Here is a 20,543-nt window from a genome sequence, read left to right as displayed (position 1 = left end):
ATGCGGCAAACTGATGGCTTCACCAGATGGAACGTTCATATGAGAACCTGCGAGAGATTTACACCGAACCCAATCTCAACACTGCTAGAAATTACCAATACAGAAAGCAGGGAACCCGACACTGCTACTTGCACCCAAAAGAAGAAAAAGTTAGATAATAAACGGAAACATGTAGCGCCACATAAAATATGTTTTTTATGAAACAGATGAATCTAATCTCTTTTCATAATTGAAGAAAGCAATGCAATTTTTGACAGTATTACTGTGTTTTCCTTCTGATGGCCACTGTCCAAAATCAGCGCCAATGTTCCGGGCTAATAGGATTGGAGAAAACGCTGCACATTTGTCTGGGGCGAATGCTGTCCAGCTGAACGGCGGTCAAGCGCAGAGCAAAGAGCCATCTTTAAAAGTCCAATGGGGACAAGCTGTGCCATTTTTGCGGAGGTTGCGCGAGAGGACGTCCACAGCGCTTACTGTGCGCGGTGTGTGGCGTGCTCCCCGGCCACAGATGTGTTTGTATTGGGCCGATACTCGCACGCTCTGGTTTGCCTCTCTTCTCCTGTGCCATTGCATGATGGGGAAGCTCCAGTTAGAGCGATGCGATGAGCTTATGCGCCTTCTCTTCCAAGCACGTCTCACCGCAAAGCGGTAGATCTGATACTCTCCGTGATGGAGGGTTTGGAGGCAGCTTTGTTCGGGGTTAATGTAACGCCGTCTTCCCGGCATAAAGAGATTTGTGGGCCAATTGTTTGAGCTGAGCAGAAATGAGTCATCGGCTGATTATTGGAAGCTCAATTTTGGTCATTGTATATCAGACTCAGCGCCAGCGTGATATGGATGTATTACAGTCATTGTTGAAGGGTCTTTCATGCCAGGCCATGTGTAATGTTTTGTGGTTGTAATTTAAAGGAATAGTTCCTCCAGAAATGAATAATAATTTTTTAAGGTACTTATGGTTTTTCCAAATTTACACAGAAGTAGAATTCTTTCCACACAATGATGTGAAGGTCATGGTGACCATCATAGGCATCGCTAGCACTATTTATTCAACTTTTTTGGCCTGGAAATATAATAATTGGAATTCAGAAACTGGTCATTTAAAATTCGCTACTGACGCTGTGGTACACGATGCTGACGGCAGACCCACATGCGCCGAGTCTGACACACACACACACCACGTGACTGATTTCCACCTATCCTAGAACATCACCGTGCAGTTTCGCTGCTCGACAAAATATAAATATAACAGTGTGAGGGCAGAGAAAACTACAGAACAGCAATTGCGTGTGCCAAAAAATCTTATTTCATTTTGGCAGAAGACGAAGAAAGGTAACTTTAGTGTGCCAGAACATACACGCAGAAGAAACTATGATATAGAAATCTGGATTATCAAAAGTTTTTCATGATTCTGCTAATGCCGCATAATCAAAATCAATGTAAAGATAGCAAAATAATTATTGTATCAATATGTAATGCATTATTTTTACAAGGACGCATGTGAGGTCAGTGAGTGGTCTGTGTGAACCTTTCTTACCTGGCTGCTGCCAAGGACACGGCGAAGCAATAATATCCTAATATATGACAAGCGTAGTGGAGCAATACGTTTTTTTTCTTTGTTTAAAAAAACGTCATCCTTGAGCAAATTCATCCCGTCAGCGCGCAAACCTTGTCTTTCAGGCTTAGTGCTTGAATGGTCAAATAGACATATAATTATTATAATAGAGTAGACATAAGTAGCTAGACGATGGGTCGGATGTATTAAGTTACATATGATTATTTTGTGTTTGACAATATATTGCATTAATGTGTTCATGCAAAGCATATTTTTCCTTACAAATAAATAAAAATGGATGTGTGTGCTAATAAACTATATTGGATAAAAAAAGTATATTTAAGTATAAACTTTATAATATCCAAAGCATATTTTCCTTGAAAAGAATACCCCTTACAACCTAATCCAAATTCCCTACATTAGCCCCTAATGTTATAGGCTCTGCCCCTGATGGTTTTATATCCCATATACACCTCTGGTGACCATGTCTTTCGACCAAAAAAGTACATATTCAATAATCATTTATTCACCCTCATGTCGGACAAAATCTGTATATGGCTTTTTCAGTGAAACACAAATGAAGATGTGATATGGTTTTGTGTCCATACAATGGAAGGTAATGGGGGTCAAAATTGTTTTGTTATCAATGCTCTTCAAAAGAACTACTTCGGTGTTCTGCAAATAAAAAGGAAATCTTTTTGAAGTGACATGAGGCTGAGCAAATGATTTTTGGGTGAATTATCCCTGTTATTATGATGTATTTTGAAGCTAGACGTCCTACTGTATATACAAAGCTGTGTGAAAATTCCAAAACTTTGTCTTTTGTGTTTAGTGGATATGAATCTAAATGAATGAACATGAAACTAGATTCATAAGTATTCATTAAAAGAATGACGATAAATACAAGAAATACGTTCATATTGCATTAGCATTATGTCCCAATGCTAAAAACCTCAGTGAGCCCTGAAACGCTTACTGACTACTGAATATTTCCCGTGATGAAATATAATAAATAGCACACACGCCAGAAGACTACATCTTAAAACACACTACAATGAAGCAATGATAAACCGCAGGTGCAAACCATAAACAGTTGAATGACATTTTCGGGATGGATGCCCATCCAGTAGTGGTCATCGCAATGGCCTTTTCCCCCAAACAAGGAAAGTCATATAGAGACTGAGGGAATAGGGATCACACATTGCTGTGGTTTTGGAACTCGCTCCAGTATGTATCCAGTATCGCTGTCCGCATTTCCATGGAAGGATCGAGATCAAATTTGAGCAAGTGTTTTTTTTACCAATATCTGTTTGTATGTTTATAGTTTTGCTATTGCATAATTTTTGTGTAATTTATGTAAACTTCTCTTAAGATCATAGTCTGGGAAGACAATCATGACACTGTGTACACGGAAAGTTTCCAAGGCCTAAACGCTTCCGTATGTTTATTTTGACGGACTATTTAGAGTGAGTTGCTTGTACAGTATATTGTGGTTGATGTAGTCTGTGTAGGGTGCTTAACTGAGAATTTGGTCCAAAGCCATAATGTGAGGGATTTCACTCGATAAGTTGCATGAGCTACATGGAGACTAGTATAGATACGTAATTAGGACTACTTCCATGTATCAAAGTGTGTGAATTATTAACACAGGTCCAGTAGCACATCTGGATTAATTTTATTATGTACAGTTTTTTATAATGCGTATATAGTTTCATTTTGAATACATTTTATTTAAATTTGTTTGCAGTTTTTAGATTTTTGTAGTTTTGTTGGTTGTATTCTTTTCAAACGTTTGTGTTTTTCACAACAGGAAGTTTTCCTGGACCAGCCTTGTTTACATCTTCCGAAGTGCTCTTTAGAAGTGATTGTTGTATGATTGTTCCCCAAAAATGAAAATTCTGTCATCATTTACTCACCATCACATCTGCAGGAGACAAAAGAAGATATTTTGAAGAATGTTTGTAACCGGCACCCATTCACTTGCATTAGTTTTGTGTCCATACAATAGAAGTGAACGGGGGCCAGTGCTGTTTGGTTACCAACTTTCTTAAAAATCTCTTCTTTTGTCTGCTGCTGAAGAAAGTCGTACAGGTTTAAAATGACAAGAGGGTCATTTTGGGGGAAATATGTAAAGATATTCCATTTGTATTTACGTATTCAGCTGGTGTAATTGGTTTAGCTCTACAATAACATGATGTAATAGACATGGTTGAGGAACTGCCTGGGTTTAAAGGGGTCTCTATCTGTATGGCCAGATGCCAGTTTGAGGTGACTGGCAACAGGAAGAAGTTGGCATCACTCCAGCCTATAACATGAAGAGTTGGCCGTGCTCCAATCCAGCTGGGAAGGAAAAGTCAAATGGTATTTTAACCTGGGTCACCACTAGCCACTGCAATCTGCTGAGAGATTTATCAACACGTGCCAGGTCACTGCAGTTTAATGTCTGATACGCATTATTTCCTCTCTTGGAATTCACTTTTGAATTTATTCCCATTTGCAGAAGTAACCGGAATCGAACATCTGGTGAACTCAATCTTAGAGTTACAAATTAACGGTAAATATAACAAGTAAAGATAACAATAACTGTATTTGCATCCACACCAATGGACAAAACATGATGTTTAAGATCCTATGCTTCAAAATCGAGTAGATGTTGATGGACTCTCAAATGCACATTAAACGACAGATAAATGTCTGATGAATTAATTCCTGATACTGGGGAATTTGGACACACAAACTACAACCAAACAGCGAACCCCTGCCCTACTCCATCTCTCTAAACCCATTTGTACATGCACTTAAAGACTTGTACCACCCTTGCAATATGAAGCAATCTTGGTTTCGGTCCTCAAGCCAGAGCACTTCCACAATGACTGGAGATGTTTCCCCTGGTTTTAAGACTGCCATGCATACCTTTCACAAGCAATAACCTTTCCAGCTACTTAGTATACACGAGCCAGGCACCACAAGACATAACCAACTAATTATTCAACATCTCATATAGGATGATTGTCTACAGCACCCTGAGTAGTGTACAGGAAATATACTTAACTACTCAATACCGCGAATGGCATCCAATGGAAAGAAATGAGCAAAAACACATTACTGTGACTTCCCCTGTGACTTTATTTCTTTTGCAGAACACAAAGATGATGTTTTGAAGAATGTTGGTAACCGAACCATATTGGCCACCGTTGACTTCCAAGCATGGACACTAAACCACGGAGACATTTCTCTAAATATCGTGTAGAACCAAAGTACAGTTTCACAGGGGTATTTTATGTGCATGCGTTGAGACATTCTGATCTGTTAAATGAGGCCTGAGACGAGAAGAGATAAAGCGAGACAGACGCAGGAAAGTTGCCGTGTCCTGTGGGGTTCCGTGGGGGTGAACAGCGCACCTGCCGCTCTCTGACAATGTCCTCATTGTTCCTTATTGCTCACCTGTCCGCGACTGGAGGTGGCCGAGCGACATACCTGACTTACCCTGGATTCCTGTGTCCCGCCTCTACGGCCCGTAACCTCTCCCATAATCCCTCCATAACAACATGTCAGTACTTAAGCTTTTGTTCTTCACTGCACCCTGACCACTGTCCATCATCCTCCTATAATAAAGGTCTTTTATTATTATTTGAGCCAATTTTATACAACATTGACCCACATTGACATCCATTGTATGAACACAAAACCAATGCAGGTCAATGGGTTCATAAAATCCTTCTTCAAAATATCTTCTTTCGTGTTCTGCAGAAGAAATAAAGTCATATAGGTTTGAAATGACAAAAGGGTGAATAAATGATGTCAGATTTTTTGGGTGAACTATCCCCGTACTTAACTGTCATATTACAAATCTTGATGGCTCTAAAAATGTACTACTTTGCATTTTGCGGGGGGAATACAACCTTACACATTCTTGAAAGGTATGTAGAGATCTTTATCTCTGATACTATAGAAACAATGTTGCAAGGTTTATTCTGTACGTGTTTTTATCTGAACTCTATAATTAAGAAATACCCTAGATGCCGCAACAGATGTTTTCTAAATGTTTATGATTTATAATGTATGCATTTACGCTCGTTTTAAGTTCATCAGATGTTTGTGTGCATACAACACGCTTAAAATACATCACAATGCTTTCCAGATGATTCACTCTTTCGTAGACGTCTTTTTTAAAAAGCATCAAAAGAAATGATGCATGGACTTTTAAATATAGCCTATGGCTAAAAACCTTTTTACATACGGTACAAAGAAGCGTGTAATAGTGTTTACCATCTGCTATCTTGACAGACATGTGAAAACACACCCACGCCAAGATCCATGCGTTCGCACACAGCGCACACAGTGAGCACCTCACGTCCCCCTGACCGCAAGCCCCCCCTGCATCCGCACCCAGTGCCAAGCTCCACATCCTAGGGTTCCCAGAATCCCCCCACGCCCATAAAGACTATATGGCTAAAGGCTCCAGGCACACAGCCAGCAGTATTCCGTCGGCATTAACTACTGCTTGAGCACAGTGCCAGGCTTAGTGATTTATTGTTTGTACCATGAACTACTAGGGTCCTGCAGATAGGATAGGAAAAGAGAGGATTCCAACGTAAACATCGCTCCTTCCTTCCACTGTGTTCCTGAGCCGAATCCAATATCCAGCCCTGCGCTGACGGTAAAAACCTTATCAGGACCCTGGATAGTGAAGTTTCGGTCTCAGTGGACACGGCTTGGACTAACGCCCTTACTATGCCATTAATATTGCGGCTGACAGACAAACGTACTATTTTTTCAGCTAATTCTATTTGTGGAAAATATAGTAAAGTGGGAAAGAAACTGAGACAAACACCGTAAGGGAAATGTTTCAAATGGTAATTTATGAGATTAATTAAACGTTTATTTGCATTGGACAGAAATGTGTAACACAGCTTTTGTGTATGACGCTTTTATTACGAGTTTCATTCTGCACGGTGTCATTTCCACTAACTGTGACTAAGAGCGTGTATACGTTGTGTTTAATACACACCCACACTGTAGGAAACACGACGAAAGACAATTTTAACAACTCATTTGTTTAGAAACCAAATCCAGATGGGATTTTTAATGAACGTGATTTGAAGTCGGTGTATCGCAGAATTCACTCATCCTCGAATTTCAACAAGTATGAAATATTGGCAAAGCAATTGGTGCACATGCAGTTTAAATGCGAAGGACTTTTATCGCTTTAATGATGATAAATATAGTTTCCTTGCTGCTGAATATCAGCAAATATATTTTTCAGTGAGCTCCGGATGCAAGCAATATAATGTCAGTGATCATGAATAGTATTTTTTGATAAGAAATGACCAAAACAACACGAAGAGACTTACAATTTCCACAATATACCATACACAGTAAATAGAATATTGTAACACCAAGTGAAACATAGTATTTAAGTATAAAAATAACTTTAATTTTATTTATTTCATTTCTGAAAACGATGCAGTTCCAATCTCTGAAGGCACTAGTTGAACCAACAGTTCCATCTCTGAAGTCACTAGTTGAAATGTAGCTCAAGGGATAGCTCACCCAAAATGAAAAGTCTTTCATCATTTACTCACCCTCGTGTCATTCCAAACTTGTATGTTTTTCTTTCTTCCACAGAACACAAAAGTTAAATATTGAAGAATGTTGAAGAATGCATATTCAGTTTTTTTTTCTCTCCAGATATTTAATGCATAATAGCCAAAAACCTGTAAGTTTACAGAATTCCGCTATTCTTTATACAGAATTTTCATGTATAATGTTAAAAAAACTAATTTTACAGAACTATACGGTAAAATAAGGACAAAAGCGGTCTAATTAGAGAAAAAACTGAAAAAAACTGTAATTTTACAGAACTATACGGTAAAATAAGGACAAAAGCGGTCTAATTATAGAAAAACACGAAAAAACTGTAATTTTACAGGAAAAAATGTATATGTTATATTTCTGGATGCCCCAGCTGCTGAAAGTATACTTTTGAAATACGGTCAAAAACATTGTCAAATCCTATGAAAAAAAACCACAGCAAAGTTACAAGAAAATGTATTTTTTTCAGTGTACACTTGGAATGTGGAACAAAAGTAAAGGCAGTTTTTGGACCTTTTTGGAGCATGCCCATCATCACTATAAATGTCACTGTATGGCAAGACCCGCACAACAATTATTCAAAATTTACACTTTTGTGCCCCACAAAAAAATCCGCTTTGGAACAACTCAAGGCTGAGTAAAAAACAGACTTCATTTTTGTTTAAACTATCCCTTTAGGAACGTAAACAGGGTAAATTTTGATTTCATGTTGACTTTAAATGGACTCTCCTGGCATGTGTATCTGTTTGCATTGACGTAAGTCTACTGCTTAGCTAGCGCTGCAGTGATCCAAAGAACCAGTGGCTTGTAAAAAACACTTTAAGCTTTAATTATTTCACATTTTCTCAACCCTAAGACTCTTTCACGGCTCAAACCCAACTTTAATACAACATACAAAAGCTTGTTCAATAGCACAGTTTTCTACACGGATTGGCGAGAGCAACAAAAAGGGAACCGTTGAAAAGTGTCACAAAAGATCTGCCACAATTTTCTAGCAGTTTTGTTAAAATCCCACTTTTAAAAACGTACCAGCTGTGCCTTTGACCAGCGTCCAACTGGTGTCATTATAACCGGGTCCCACACTGTCAGTGTGCGATACTAAACCCAACGCACCACCTTAAAATTATATAGACCTGCAATAACTTATTACATACAGGAAAAAAGCGCTATATGAGACTGGAAAAAATGAATTATGGCGAGGTGAGACGGAGAGATGGAAAAGACAGGATTATTTCTCACGGGAGGGGGATATAAACTCTAGCTCTGTTAAAAATGTTAAGAACAAAGGGGATGGAGAGTGTTATTACAGTGCTCTGTATGTCTGCCATGTTATTGGATACAAAATATAGCATGTGTGCTTTAAATATTTTTTTTTGAATAAAATAAAGATTAATGAGACACAGTCATATCTACTGTAGCTGCTGTGGTATAAGCTCGCCACGCTAACAGCAAGATACCACCCATATTTGACTTATTCACAAGGGTTTGGAGCAGTGGTTTGGTGAAGACACAGTGGCACGTGGGACACTTTCAAACCAGAAGTGCCAGTTTCTAAATGAATTTAGACTCAAAAACAGAAGTTTGAACAATGTTCTCATTGGCTCTGTTTGTAATGGAATCGTGCTTCTGACTGCATACTACAGAGTACTAATATTTAAAGCGGGCATGAAACAGAGGTTTTGGTGGTGTTTTCTTACAAATTGTAATTGTAATTTCTAAATGCCTATAAAATAAATGCTTATATCAATAAATTCTATCAATAAAAGCAAACAACACTAAACATAAGTAGGCTACAGTATTTACAGTATTTCAATTCAGTGCATTCTTGAAAAGTAGTATATGGCAGGATGCCATTCTGGACTCATTTCTTTCGTTTTCTTTGAAATGTCAGAATTACGACTCCGAAATTACACAGGATTTAAAAGCATCCTTTTATGGATATTGCTTGTCTCACATAAAAAACTGAACTGATGATAAATCTTTGTAAAAAGCCTCTGACATCCTCAAAGGTACCTGTAATAACAACTGTTGCAGATGGCAGACCATCAATCAGGAGCAATGAGAAGATCCTATGCATTTTCATCAGGGCGTCCCCTTAAAGGCAGAATAGGTGATCCTGTCCAGAAAAGCCAAGCCAAGCAACCAGTTCAAAGATGAACCGCAAAAAAACTTTTACTCGAAGCATGAAAGTATTTCAATGTCAGTGTGGTAGAAAAATTATACTTGTAGTCTTTAATGAGAAACATCTACTCATGAACTACTTGTCAAAAACCACAATACATCAAGTTCATTTTGCAACATAACATACGCTTGATGTTAATTAAAAAAAAGCCAGGTGATGGCTTTACCCAGAAGCAATGACACATGGTCTGCTAGCCTGCCCTGAACGCTATTCATGAACACAGTATGCCAGACCATCAGCCCCACGGCCAGTCATTTGTACCCCGGGGACCGTGGTAAAATGTACAGATTCATTCTTACCAGAAGATTTGGCAGTATGCGCTCATGAAAACGTGGGCAAGCAAATATGGTTCAGCTCACTTCTCACCACTTATCCAAGTACAATACAGTCTTACCCCAACATCCACCCTTGAAGTGCGTTGTGGCACAGAAAACTGACATAACGCATGGCACTAAAAACACAAAAGTCCATTCAGATGTTTTTCTTTGTATGAACAGCTGTTATTATGCCTTTTCTCCTTGATATTGCTTGAACGTGGTGTAAATTCACTATGCTAAAAAGAAGTTGGCTACGCTGAAAGTCAAAAAAAAGCCTGGTTACGGTAAAATATCATGATGTGAAACCTACTGGCAAATCGTACAGAAAACCGCTCTGGACAACAGATGGATGTTAAATGATTATACATTAGTTGGCATCTGTTAATTTAAGGCAACTCGGTTCACATGAACATCATCTTGGCATCGTCCCGGGCAGAAACTTTCTATCCAGGCAATAGTACGCAAGTACAGCTCCTAGTTATTTGAATGGGCAATTACCAAAATCTTCAAAACTGCATCTTCAAGCATGTTCTGTAGTTTAATAAGATCTCAAATCAGCAATATAATGGCACAAAACTAGAGCTGTGATGATATATATCGCTCTTCTGTGAACTACGGCTCTCTGATTAGTAGGAAGTACTGCTCGATCTAAAATCACTACGAGATTGAGTTGTTAATACCATGCATTTGAAAAGGCAATACTCATTAAACATCATCATTAGAACATATACATTATTATCATGAAATTAACTGGAAAGGTTTGAAGCTACAGCTGTGTCCCAAATGACATACTATGCAGTCAACCATGTAGTGTATGAATTTTAGAAAGGTAGTATTGTCGCAAATGACATACCAAGCGGTTTTATACAAACCAGAAGTATATAGGTTTTTTCCAGACAAACGCAAATGATGTCAATCGCTCAATGTTTGTAAATAAAAATCAACTTGTACAGTGTACATTCAACGAAGTGTTCATCAGTTTCGAACGGCATTACTTTAGTCATCATCAGATTGAAGCATTCTCACTCAGTTCAAACAGATACTGTAGTTCAATAAAATCTCAAATCAGCAATAGAACTGCTTAAAACGTCCTTCGATATTGAGTAAATACACAAGATTAATAAAAAATGCAACGCTAAAAATTAGCAGATTCGATTTTGTGAACGCAAACAATGCCAACGTATTCATTTTTGAATATTTTACAGACTTCATTCAGAAATGAAAGTGAAATATACAATTCTGCTTTACAGGCCATCCAAAGCTCTGAATATCTTTCAAAGATTTTATGTTAACCTGGCTACCTTTGACAAATTCAGTAATTGGCAGTTCTCCCCCAAAAGCGCTCATTATATCAACCTGTTACCTTGTAAACACTTCATTTACAGATGGTCTGGTGTGCATAAAAGCCCGGACAGTGTTAGCTGATTTTCTGTACAATATGCACCAGATGAACTGGTATTAAATTGAACCACGTACATTTGAGTTTGAACCACGTACACAACTCAGTTTGAGACTAGAGGCTTGTGTACATGACTACATCATGTATACTGTTTATCTAATTTAACAGATTAAATAACTGTATCACCATATCCAAAATGGATGGTAATCGAAGCCTTGACCTTGGTGTCAAGCTGCAGAAAAATGGACCACCTGAATCTTCAATCAAGCCGCCTGCACTTTTCAGTACATGGCAAAAATTCAAACCTTAGTTGCACTTCAACATTTGTCCTTGACATTTTTAACATCAAGATCCAAAAGACCTAAAGCAACTTCAAGAAGCACTTCAAAGAACTTGTTACTCGACCCTTTAAGAAAACCATGACATCATTTGGCCAAATGTCTACCATCATTCGAAATTCAGCATAAATAAAATCTCACAGAGGTACAGAATCGATTCCGGGACGTTTTAAAGTGCCCAAAATCTTTGTTTCAGAAAGCTGGAGTCTGCTCTGTCTTACAATGTGACTTTTGAACATATGGACCTTATTCTCACGGCCAGAGACATCAAATGAAGTCCCACTGCAGTTATTTGAAGCCACGTGTTTTGTTTGTAATATCAAACATCAAGCACAGGGCTGAGGACGTAAAGCTTGATGGCAAGCAGTCTCGATCTGGAGGACCAGACAACTTGATATAAATATCCTGTTATGATATACTTCACAGTTAAAATAAATCCAGACAGGATTCACTCCTTCAATAAATCTGCAAAGAAGTCCATTAAAAATTCACTGATAACATGGATGGATCACCTGTAGTTATAGCCAATGTCTTCGAGACAGACGCTACGAAGACTGCCAAAGCGGATCCACATGTCCAAGCGTGTGTGTGTTTGTGAAACCGAGCACCTCAGTGAATGTCTCAGTGGTTTTGTGTCCATACAATGGAAGGCAATAGGGAGCAGTGTTGTTTGATGACCATCGTTCTTTCAAATATCTTCTTTTGAGTTCTGCAGAAGAAAGAAAGTCTAACGGGTTTGAAATGACATGACGGTGCGTGAATAATGAAATAACTATCCCTTTAACTCAAGAGTTCAGGGTGTGCTGATATGAGATAGTGATTTACAGTCCCATCACAGACATATCCTTCATCATTGTGGTCCAACAAGTCTCCACCTGTCTTATTGCTGACAAACAATGATCTCTTTTCCCCAAAAGCGCTTGGTCTCATCTACAACTTGGCCGCTCTGGAGGTCTCTGAAGTGGATGATATGCATAAGCATCGGGGTGTTTGTAGGCAGTTATTTAATGGTCTCTATTGCAAATGAGCACTTTAAGAACATCATTCCAAACCCCTTCTGGAGATCCATTATTATTATTATTCAAAATACTGACAACAATATAATTTATCAGGTGTTCAATGAGCAAAATAGGAAACGGTACATCAGGTAGGAAGAATGTGGATGATGGGAACACAGGTAGCAGGTAAAGGAGCAGCTGGACCGTGTGTGTTTGTGATTTCCCCTTTAAAGGTTCAATCTTGGGCTCTTTCTAGATGACAATGGTCCTTTTCATGACATCTGTCACCCCTGGCCCGAAGTGAAATTGCTGTTGAAGGTCCATTCTTCAAAGGGCTAGTTATTACTTTACTTTGGGAGCATGCACCGGTTAGCCCGACAGCCTGAGACCAAAATATTATTAAACAAGCTGAAGGCTAGTATACAGTATACCACATGAGATGCCAAGTGAGACAAAGCCAAACACCATCAGGATGATGTTCACATGAACAAATCATGACAAATAATATATATGGGTCTACTGTTATCTTTATCTTTATATAAATAAACACACACATGCGTGTATAATATTAAGAAATAAAAGATTAAATATTTATATAAATTATTAATAAATAATGCATTTTGTGTAACATTTTCTGATCTTCTACAAATCAAATGAGTTATGAAAGGTTGTAATATAAAAGAAATACAGAATATGTACAATACCTAAACAGAAAATTTGCAATCCAGCTAATTTAAACCAGCAAACCAGCTTAGAGTGGTTAAAAAAAGGGCTGGACTATATATGTGATGTGAACCGAAAGACTATAAAGCCATTTTAAGAATTACCAATGTGTCTTAGAACAAACTCTCTTCACATTACTTGTGATCATCACAGCTTATAAATCGTCAATGTTACCAAGCCAAGAGCCGATCCATTATCACAATTTTCCGCTCGTTTGTATCAAATAGATGTATCGTGATGATGGATTCCTTTAAGGTCTATTTTTAAAACCCCACAACTTTTGTTGCCTCGTAAAAGTCTCGCACCGGCGATTCTGAGCTCATCCTTCAGTTTTGAGATCTAAACAGTGGAAAAATCTAAGCGGATCGGCCAATTACAACACAGGTTCTGTAGACTCTTAATTCAGAAAAAGCCACACATCCAAGCGGGGTTCAGTTTCACCATAATAAACACGAGAATTGTTGGTAACTCCATACAGATGGGATCCTTTTCTACACCTAGTGCTGGAGTGTATGTTTGCCCACCCAATCCCACCCTATAATGGACACTAACTGCTGCCATACCATAAGCTAATAAGGGTATCTAAAGGGACAGTTCACCCAAAAATGAATGGAATAGGTCATCATTTATTTATCTTCATAAACTCAAAAGAAGACATTTTGAAGAATGTCTGTAAACAAACAACATTGACCCCCATTGGCTTCCACTGTATGAACATAAAACCACTGACGCATTTCTCAAAACATTTTCTTTTGTGTTTCACAGAAGAGTCATTAACAGGTTTTAATCCACATGAGGGCCAATACATGTTATATTTTCAACAGATTGACCTTTGTTCACTTACAGTAGGTACAGAGTACATATCCTAAAGTAAAACAGTATTCTACCATTTTATATACAAATTCATCAACTCACGCTCACATACCCATTGCATACATGCATAGTGATTTGTAACTGTCATACAATCCCAAACATACACAAATAAACCATTAATGGCTTAAAAATAACACTGCTCGCTCAAGTCTACTCTAAGCTTTCTAAATGCGTGAAGTATAAAATCTCATTCATACTCATTCATAAACCAAACACAGCAGATGTATTGAAAAACAGTCGATTAATGCGTGTTTACAGTACGTGTGCTAACCGGGGGAATGTAAATGTAATGTATGACTGTAAATGTGCGCAAACATAAACATCATTCACATTAAAGAATTATGGTGACAAGTGAAATCTTTCACCCCGCCATCTGCAAAAACACAAACACGCCTCCATTCACAAAACAAATCTCATTTAATCGATTGACATACTTCACCCAACTCTTCCCGGCTTACTGTAAAACTAAAATATTAAAAAAATCTAGTTTCTACCTGGTGTCTGAATTATTAGTCACATTACGAGGAGTTTTACAACTTCACATATCAAGCATAATGCCCAAAGCCCTATGATGGAGAGTTTAAGGACCTCGATGCACGAATACGATGCTTGAAGGAGTTAAGGAATGTCAGACTGAAGGACGCGTCTGTTGTTGTTTTCTATATATATCATGAGTGAAATGAAGAGAGAATAAATTTGTCGACCTTCCTTGAGCTGAAAATACTGCGAGTGATATTAAAGGATTTAAGTTAATGTCTATGCCCAGCATCTGTGGATGCGCAGATGGTAATTTCAAGCCGCTCCCGAGGAAAAGAGAAGAGGAAGCAGGTCTACAGTATAGATTTGGAATGGAAGCCCAGCAGACAAGCAGGGCTTGAGAAGCAAGATCATATTTTTGTTAAAGCACCTTCAAGATTCCTGAGGATAACATTTCAGTTGTAAACACGGATTCCTTAATAAAAATATTATTACACTGTAAAAAGTGAAAAAATGCAGTTGTTACCTTAAGGATCCAACTCTACCTGAATTGACCCCTAAAGATTTCTTCTCTGGCGTAGCCTAAGGCCACGTTTACACCATGACAAACGGAAAAGTTTTTCCTTTGCGTTTTTGAAAAGTTTCACGTACACACGACAACGTTATTATAACAATCCGTGTTTACACAGATAAAACACTGTATTACGCATGCCACGCCAGTAGTTGGCGACATCACTTTGTAAAGAAAAAAAACCAGAGTCCCTGACGATTGATTGACGGTTTATTGGAAGGCGAACTTCCGTCACTAAAGAGACCATACAATACAGAGCGCTGCATTTCTCCTCATTCATAGTAAGAGAAGTGTGCGCACATATACAAACAAACAAACAAGATGGCGAAAAGTTTGGACATTCGAAAGTTTTCCTTCCATCTTCTCATCCTCCCGGGTCTGATCCAAAAGCGCCGTTTAAAAAGTGTCATTTCTTTATAGGGACAGTTCACCCAAAAATGTAATTCAGCCATGATTTGCTCACCCTTGATTTAAAATATGTATACATTTATCTGTTCTGATGAACACAGAGAAAGATATTTGGGTTTTTCAGTAGGAAAAATGACAATGGTGCCACAGAACGGTTTGCTCTACATTCTTGAAAATATTTTCTTTTGTGTTCAACCGAACAAAGAACATTATAAAGTATGTTGTCCTACTATGATAGACGAAAGTGGCCAAGAACTGTTTTCTGGGAACCAGAGTCCCGTTACAGAAACTCCATGTGTGGCAGAGCTCCAGAAGTCAAACAGAAGTGTGGGGCCCATAGTGTGAGATAAAGCGCATGGCCTGAGTTGTACATGAAGGGTTTGCCACATCCAGTGTGAAACCCTGCGGCGTTGATGAGGTCACGGATGCGGAAGCATTGATGGGTAGACATCAAAGATCTAGCGCGAGCGATCAATCAAGTCAACGTTAGGCCCCACCAGCCAAACTGAGTCTAAGAAGTCAACAGTCACACACATCTAGAAGGCAACAATCAACTTCAATAGCATCTCAATTACAATCACACTTAATAGGGCTTTTAAGAGTCCTGTCAGGCCTATGGCACTGTGCGGTTTAGCGGTGCTAAGACTTTGAGATTTAGCTCTGGCTGTTTGGTTGATGTCTTTAATTAGCTTCTGTCCTGGTACGGGGAGAAAATGAGACTCTGAAACGGCTGCAGGCGCAAAAATATAATGCAGCTCGCTGTACTTAAAGGAACAGTTCTCACAAAATGAACAATTACTCAGCCTCATGTTGGTCCTTATGTACAGATTAAGGGTTTACATTTTATTCTGAATGTCAAACAATACTTTCATGTGGTTTAACGAACTAGCAAAGAGTTGAATTGACCATAATTGTTTACAGTGTCTTTTTGACCGTCTCCACCATTTTTTTTAAAGTTGCCAGCATTTTTCAATCACGACAGTTTTATGGCCCCATATTGCTGAATTCATTTGTAAATATACAGTTGTGGAAACAATTAAGAGACCACTGCAAATTCTCATTGAATCAGTATTTCTAGATGTATTGTGGTCATTCCAGTCCAGTGTCTGTTGAATTTCCACAAAATCAAACTCAGGAGTGACAAAGTCGTCCAACAGCAATGTGAAAGTCTGACAGCATGACAAGACACATGAAAGTTGCGATAAAAGTCCAGGTTATCACATACAGTTTTTAACCTTTCCCAAATACATGTACGAATATTTTCACTGTTGGGTTGCTTAAAACAAGTTAATCTGAACTTGTTTTCTTTGTCTTTCTTTGGTCTGAAGAATTACAGACCAACTTTTCTGTTTTTTTGACCCGTTTCTACAGTCAAATTTTTATTTCAAATTTTGTTTGTAATTCACACAATGAAACAAAAATGATCATGTTACCTAAACACTATAAATAGTCAATTCAGAAAAAATTTTAAATAATTTTGAAATGGCCTCTTAATTTTAAATGAAAAGAGTCTTAAATAAAAGCTTAAAATAAACATAAAACATACAGTATATATACATTTTATCAAATGTATGAAATATTTCTTTCTAGCTTCATTCTTTATCAATGCTTAATTAAAAAAGTTTCAATTAAAAATTGTACAATTTACATTTTTGTCCAAGACTTCGGCCAGACTGGATTCCAAGCAATAATTTAAATGGGTGGAGGGGATCGGATCCGTCACACACCCAGTTTGTGATTTCGTTTTCTGTAGTTTACGCGCTTTATCCTATTGGCTTGTTTTACATCTGCAGATGCTGTACTCTCGCAGAGGACGCTCAATTGCACCCCCTATCATATAACATGGAAAGCCTGAAAATCATGTCAAGCATTTCAAAACAAATAGTGGAAAATCTTGTCAATGGTGGGAAAGGAGTTTATCATTTTGTACTTTAAAAGCTGAAGTCAGCTACATGAAGATTCTTCAAAAACTGCCTTCTGTGCTCTTTGGAAAAACAGCATGTGGGTCTGGAGGGCGAGTAAAGAATGACAGTGAACTACCCCTTTAAATTTCAAGGGAAGGAGCAGCGGGCTGTTGACTGTTGTGTTTAAGTTCGGCCTGAATGCAGTTCTGTGGTTAAATAATTGGCAGGAACGAATCTAATCAGTAAAGTACATGGAGAGAACAGCGGTGGCTATGGGCTTTACAGGCTTTCAGGAGAATGGTGGAAACAGCACGACTTGGTGTGTAAAGCTCTGAACATTACTCACGTTAAGCACGCTGTCAGACATCAGGACATTCCTCTTTGTTTGGGGCATTCTGGGAAAGTGACAGTGGTTTCAAACGCAAGATTCACAGCTAGTGAACACTGTGCTGCTATTGTAAAATGCATCACTTCTAAAGGTGTCAGAGACGTTCGCTGTTGATATGACGGAGCTTAAAACTAAGTGCACATTTTATGGAAAGGAAAATGAGCTGAGCCACGTGGAAAATGTATTAAAGGAACATTATGTAAAAGCTTCTGCATGTTCTTTGAAATAAATCTTTTCGTGACTGAAATGTTTTAATCCAGTGTGACAGTCTAAATGTGTCTTTAACCTAAAAAACATGTTCTTTTTGTACCTATTAACCAAATATCCCTCCTGTGGCTCAAATGAGAGAGCCAAGGTCATGGATTATAATGGAAAATTGTAATATATAATGTAATAAAATCAAATTATGACCTTAACAAACATTTTTAAGAAAATATGTTGAATAAATTCTTTGTGGTTTAGTTAAAGGTCCAGCATATGACATTTAGCGGCATCTAGCGGTGAGGTTGCCAATTGCAACCGACGCCTCACTCGAGTACAAAACAACAATATGGGGTCAGCAGCTCTTTAAGACCCCACACAAAAAGATACTTAAAATATCATGCCAAGACAAAAAGACACCAACATCAGAGAGTTAACAGCCTTCACATTTGATTCAAATTGCTCCTTGACTTTTACTATCTGCATGTGTTGGACTAGGACTGACATGCAATGCTGCCATTATTGTATTTTATCTGGTCATCGTTTTTCTGGTTCCAGACTCTTATCATATTAAAAGAAAAGAAAAAACAATTGAAACAGATGCCGGGACAGAACGTTCGCTGGAAAGTGATCTGGGTTCAATTCTCATGCGAACAACGTGAATGCGTGTCATGATCATCGGTAGTCAATGTGCCTGTTTTCTGTACAGTACCATCCAACAAAACCAACGTCTATCTGGCTGCTTTTAATCGAAGGAAAAGCCTTAATTCAAATGTTTTGCTTCTGTCAATGACGACATTGAACACAAATGAAATATACTGTACAGTTTGTACCGTGCTTCTTTGTTTTGGGCCTTCTGTTTTTCTCCTCGTACTTGGTTCCTTTAGGGAATATTATTAGCTTGGAAAGTACTCTTCATGCTGATCATACTCAGTCTTATATCTCCTCCAGACCAGATGAAATTTCACCATTTTCCAGAGTATCATCTTTGTACAGAGGTTTATTCATTAAAACATGTCCTACATTAAAGAAACAAACTGTCATCCCCTTATCAAACTTTATCAATCAAAATCTACTTTGACCACAATTGGCCTTCTGCCTCTGAAATGTGTAGGAATAACAACCATTACAGAATGCAGTGTTTTTTTCCTCACAGCTTGGGGAGCTAGAGATGGAAAAGTCAAAGTAGATTTTAGTGTGGTAAATGGGTGCTAACAACATCTCATTGCATGCAGTTCATTTCCAGCACATTAAACCTTCTAATAAATGTCAGTGTTGAACGGGACTGGCACAGACACGCACAGTCATTTCCACTAGAATTGTTACAATCTCATGCCAGCTAATATGAAGGCAAAAAACTAAAAACGTAACTTAACTGACACTAACAAAATGCCATAACTCAAAACTTTCTGTCAACAGAGCTCTGCAGGATGGGCGGTCAAAATGAATATCTTAAAGGGTTTATTATGTGGTTTGCTGATCTAAATAAAGGGTCTTCCACATCAAACATGAGAAAATTAGATGTAAACACTGAGGTGGCCCTGAGAATTATGCAAATTGCATGCCCGTTTTCACGGTGGATTCATGATTTGTGGGTCGATAATTGTGAGGGCTACAGCGGCTTTCCACAATCTGCCATACTTTGTTGGGACTGCATTGCTACATCAGTGCTAAAACAGTTTTCTAAAAATGTTAAAAGCGTGCTCATCTAAATATACGTCAACATATTTGTTTGACAATTAAAGCAATTAAATTTTTGCCTCTATATCGGCAGGGCCGAATTATCCAATGGGCATTATGGGCACAGGGCCCATGGCCGCTTGGGGCCCAAGCAAGGGGATGAAAATTTCACATAACGGCGTTTCCGCTATTTTCAATCTGCCGTGCGCTGGAGGTACGCACACAAAACAGTCTTTCTTACTTAGGAAGTCGGTCTTTTGATTTAGTCACTTTTACGTGCACTTTTGCTCAGAAGAAGCGCATAACGACGAATCGCGACTTCTTGGATAAACCTTAGCTTTCATTCAGTGGGAAAATGTCGCCAGTGCTGCCCCGCGAGCGCGATGTCTCTCTTTCCTGGCACAGGGATCCCTTCTCTTGGTGTCAATCTGTACAGTGAGCAGCAGGAAGTGCTTGTTACACAAACAAAGTTTAACAAATGCACAAATTACTGCAAAGACTTCCCTTTTATTATTGGAAAAAATTAAGATGAAAATATTTGAGAATTGCACTTTCTTAAGAATTCTTAAGAACTTTCAATAATTCACCTGAAGAAAGTTCTTATATTTTCTCTAAAGAACAGTTTGTGAATCTGGCGTGTTTGTGTGTGAATTACGGAAGAATCTGACAGAATAAATGAATAGGTAGAGGTGTGGTAGTGTGTGCTGCATGAATATGCCAGTGAAAATAACGTTTTGTTTCAGTTGGAAAATTATGTTTAGCGTTTAAAAGAACTCAATTCAAAATTATAACAGATTGTTTAAAACAAGACCTCATTACCGTAACTGTCTAGAAATGTCAATGCCAATAAGCAAGTTTTTAGTGATAATAATTTAGACATTAATGAAGTATATTTTATAGAAAATGCAACTGTTTTTTATGTAGAAAACTATCTGTT

This window comes from Barbatula barbatula (genome assembly GCF_947034865.1).
Source record: "Barbatula barbatula genome assembly, chromosome: 25".
Classification (NCBI taxonomy): Eukaryota; Metazoa; Chordata; class Actinopteri; order Cypriniformes; family Nemacheilidae; genus Barbatula; species Barbatula barbatula.
Note: the sequence above shows the minus strand (reverse complement) of the source record.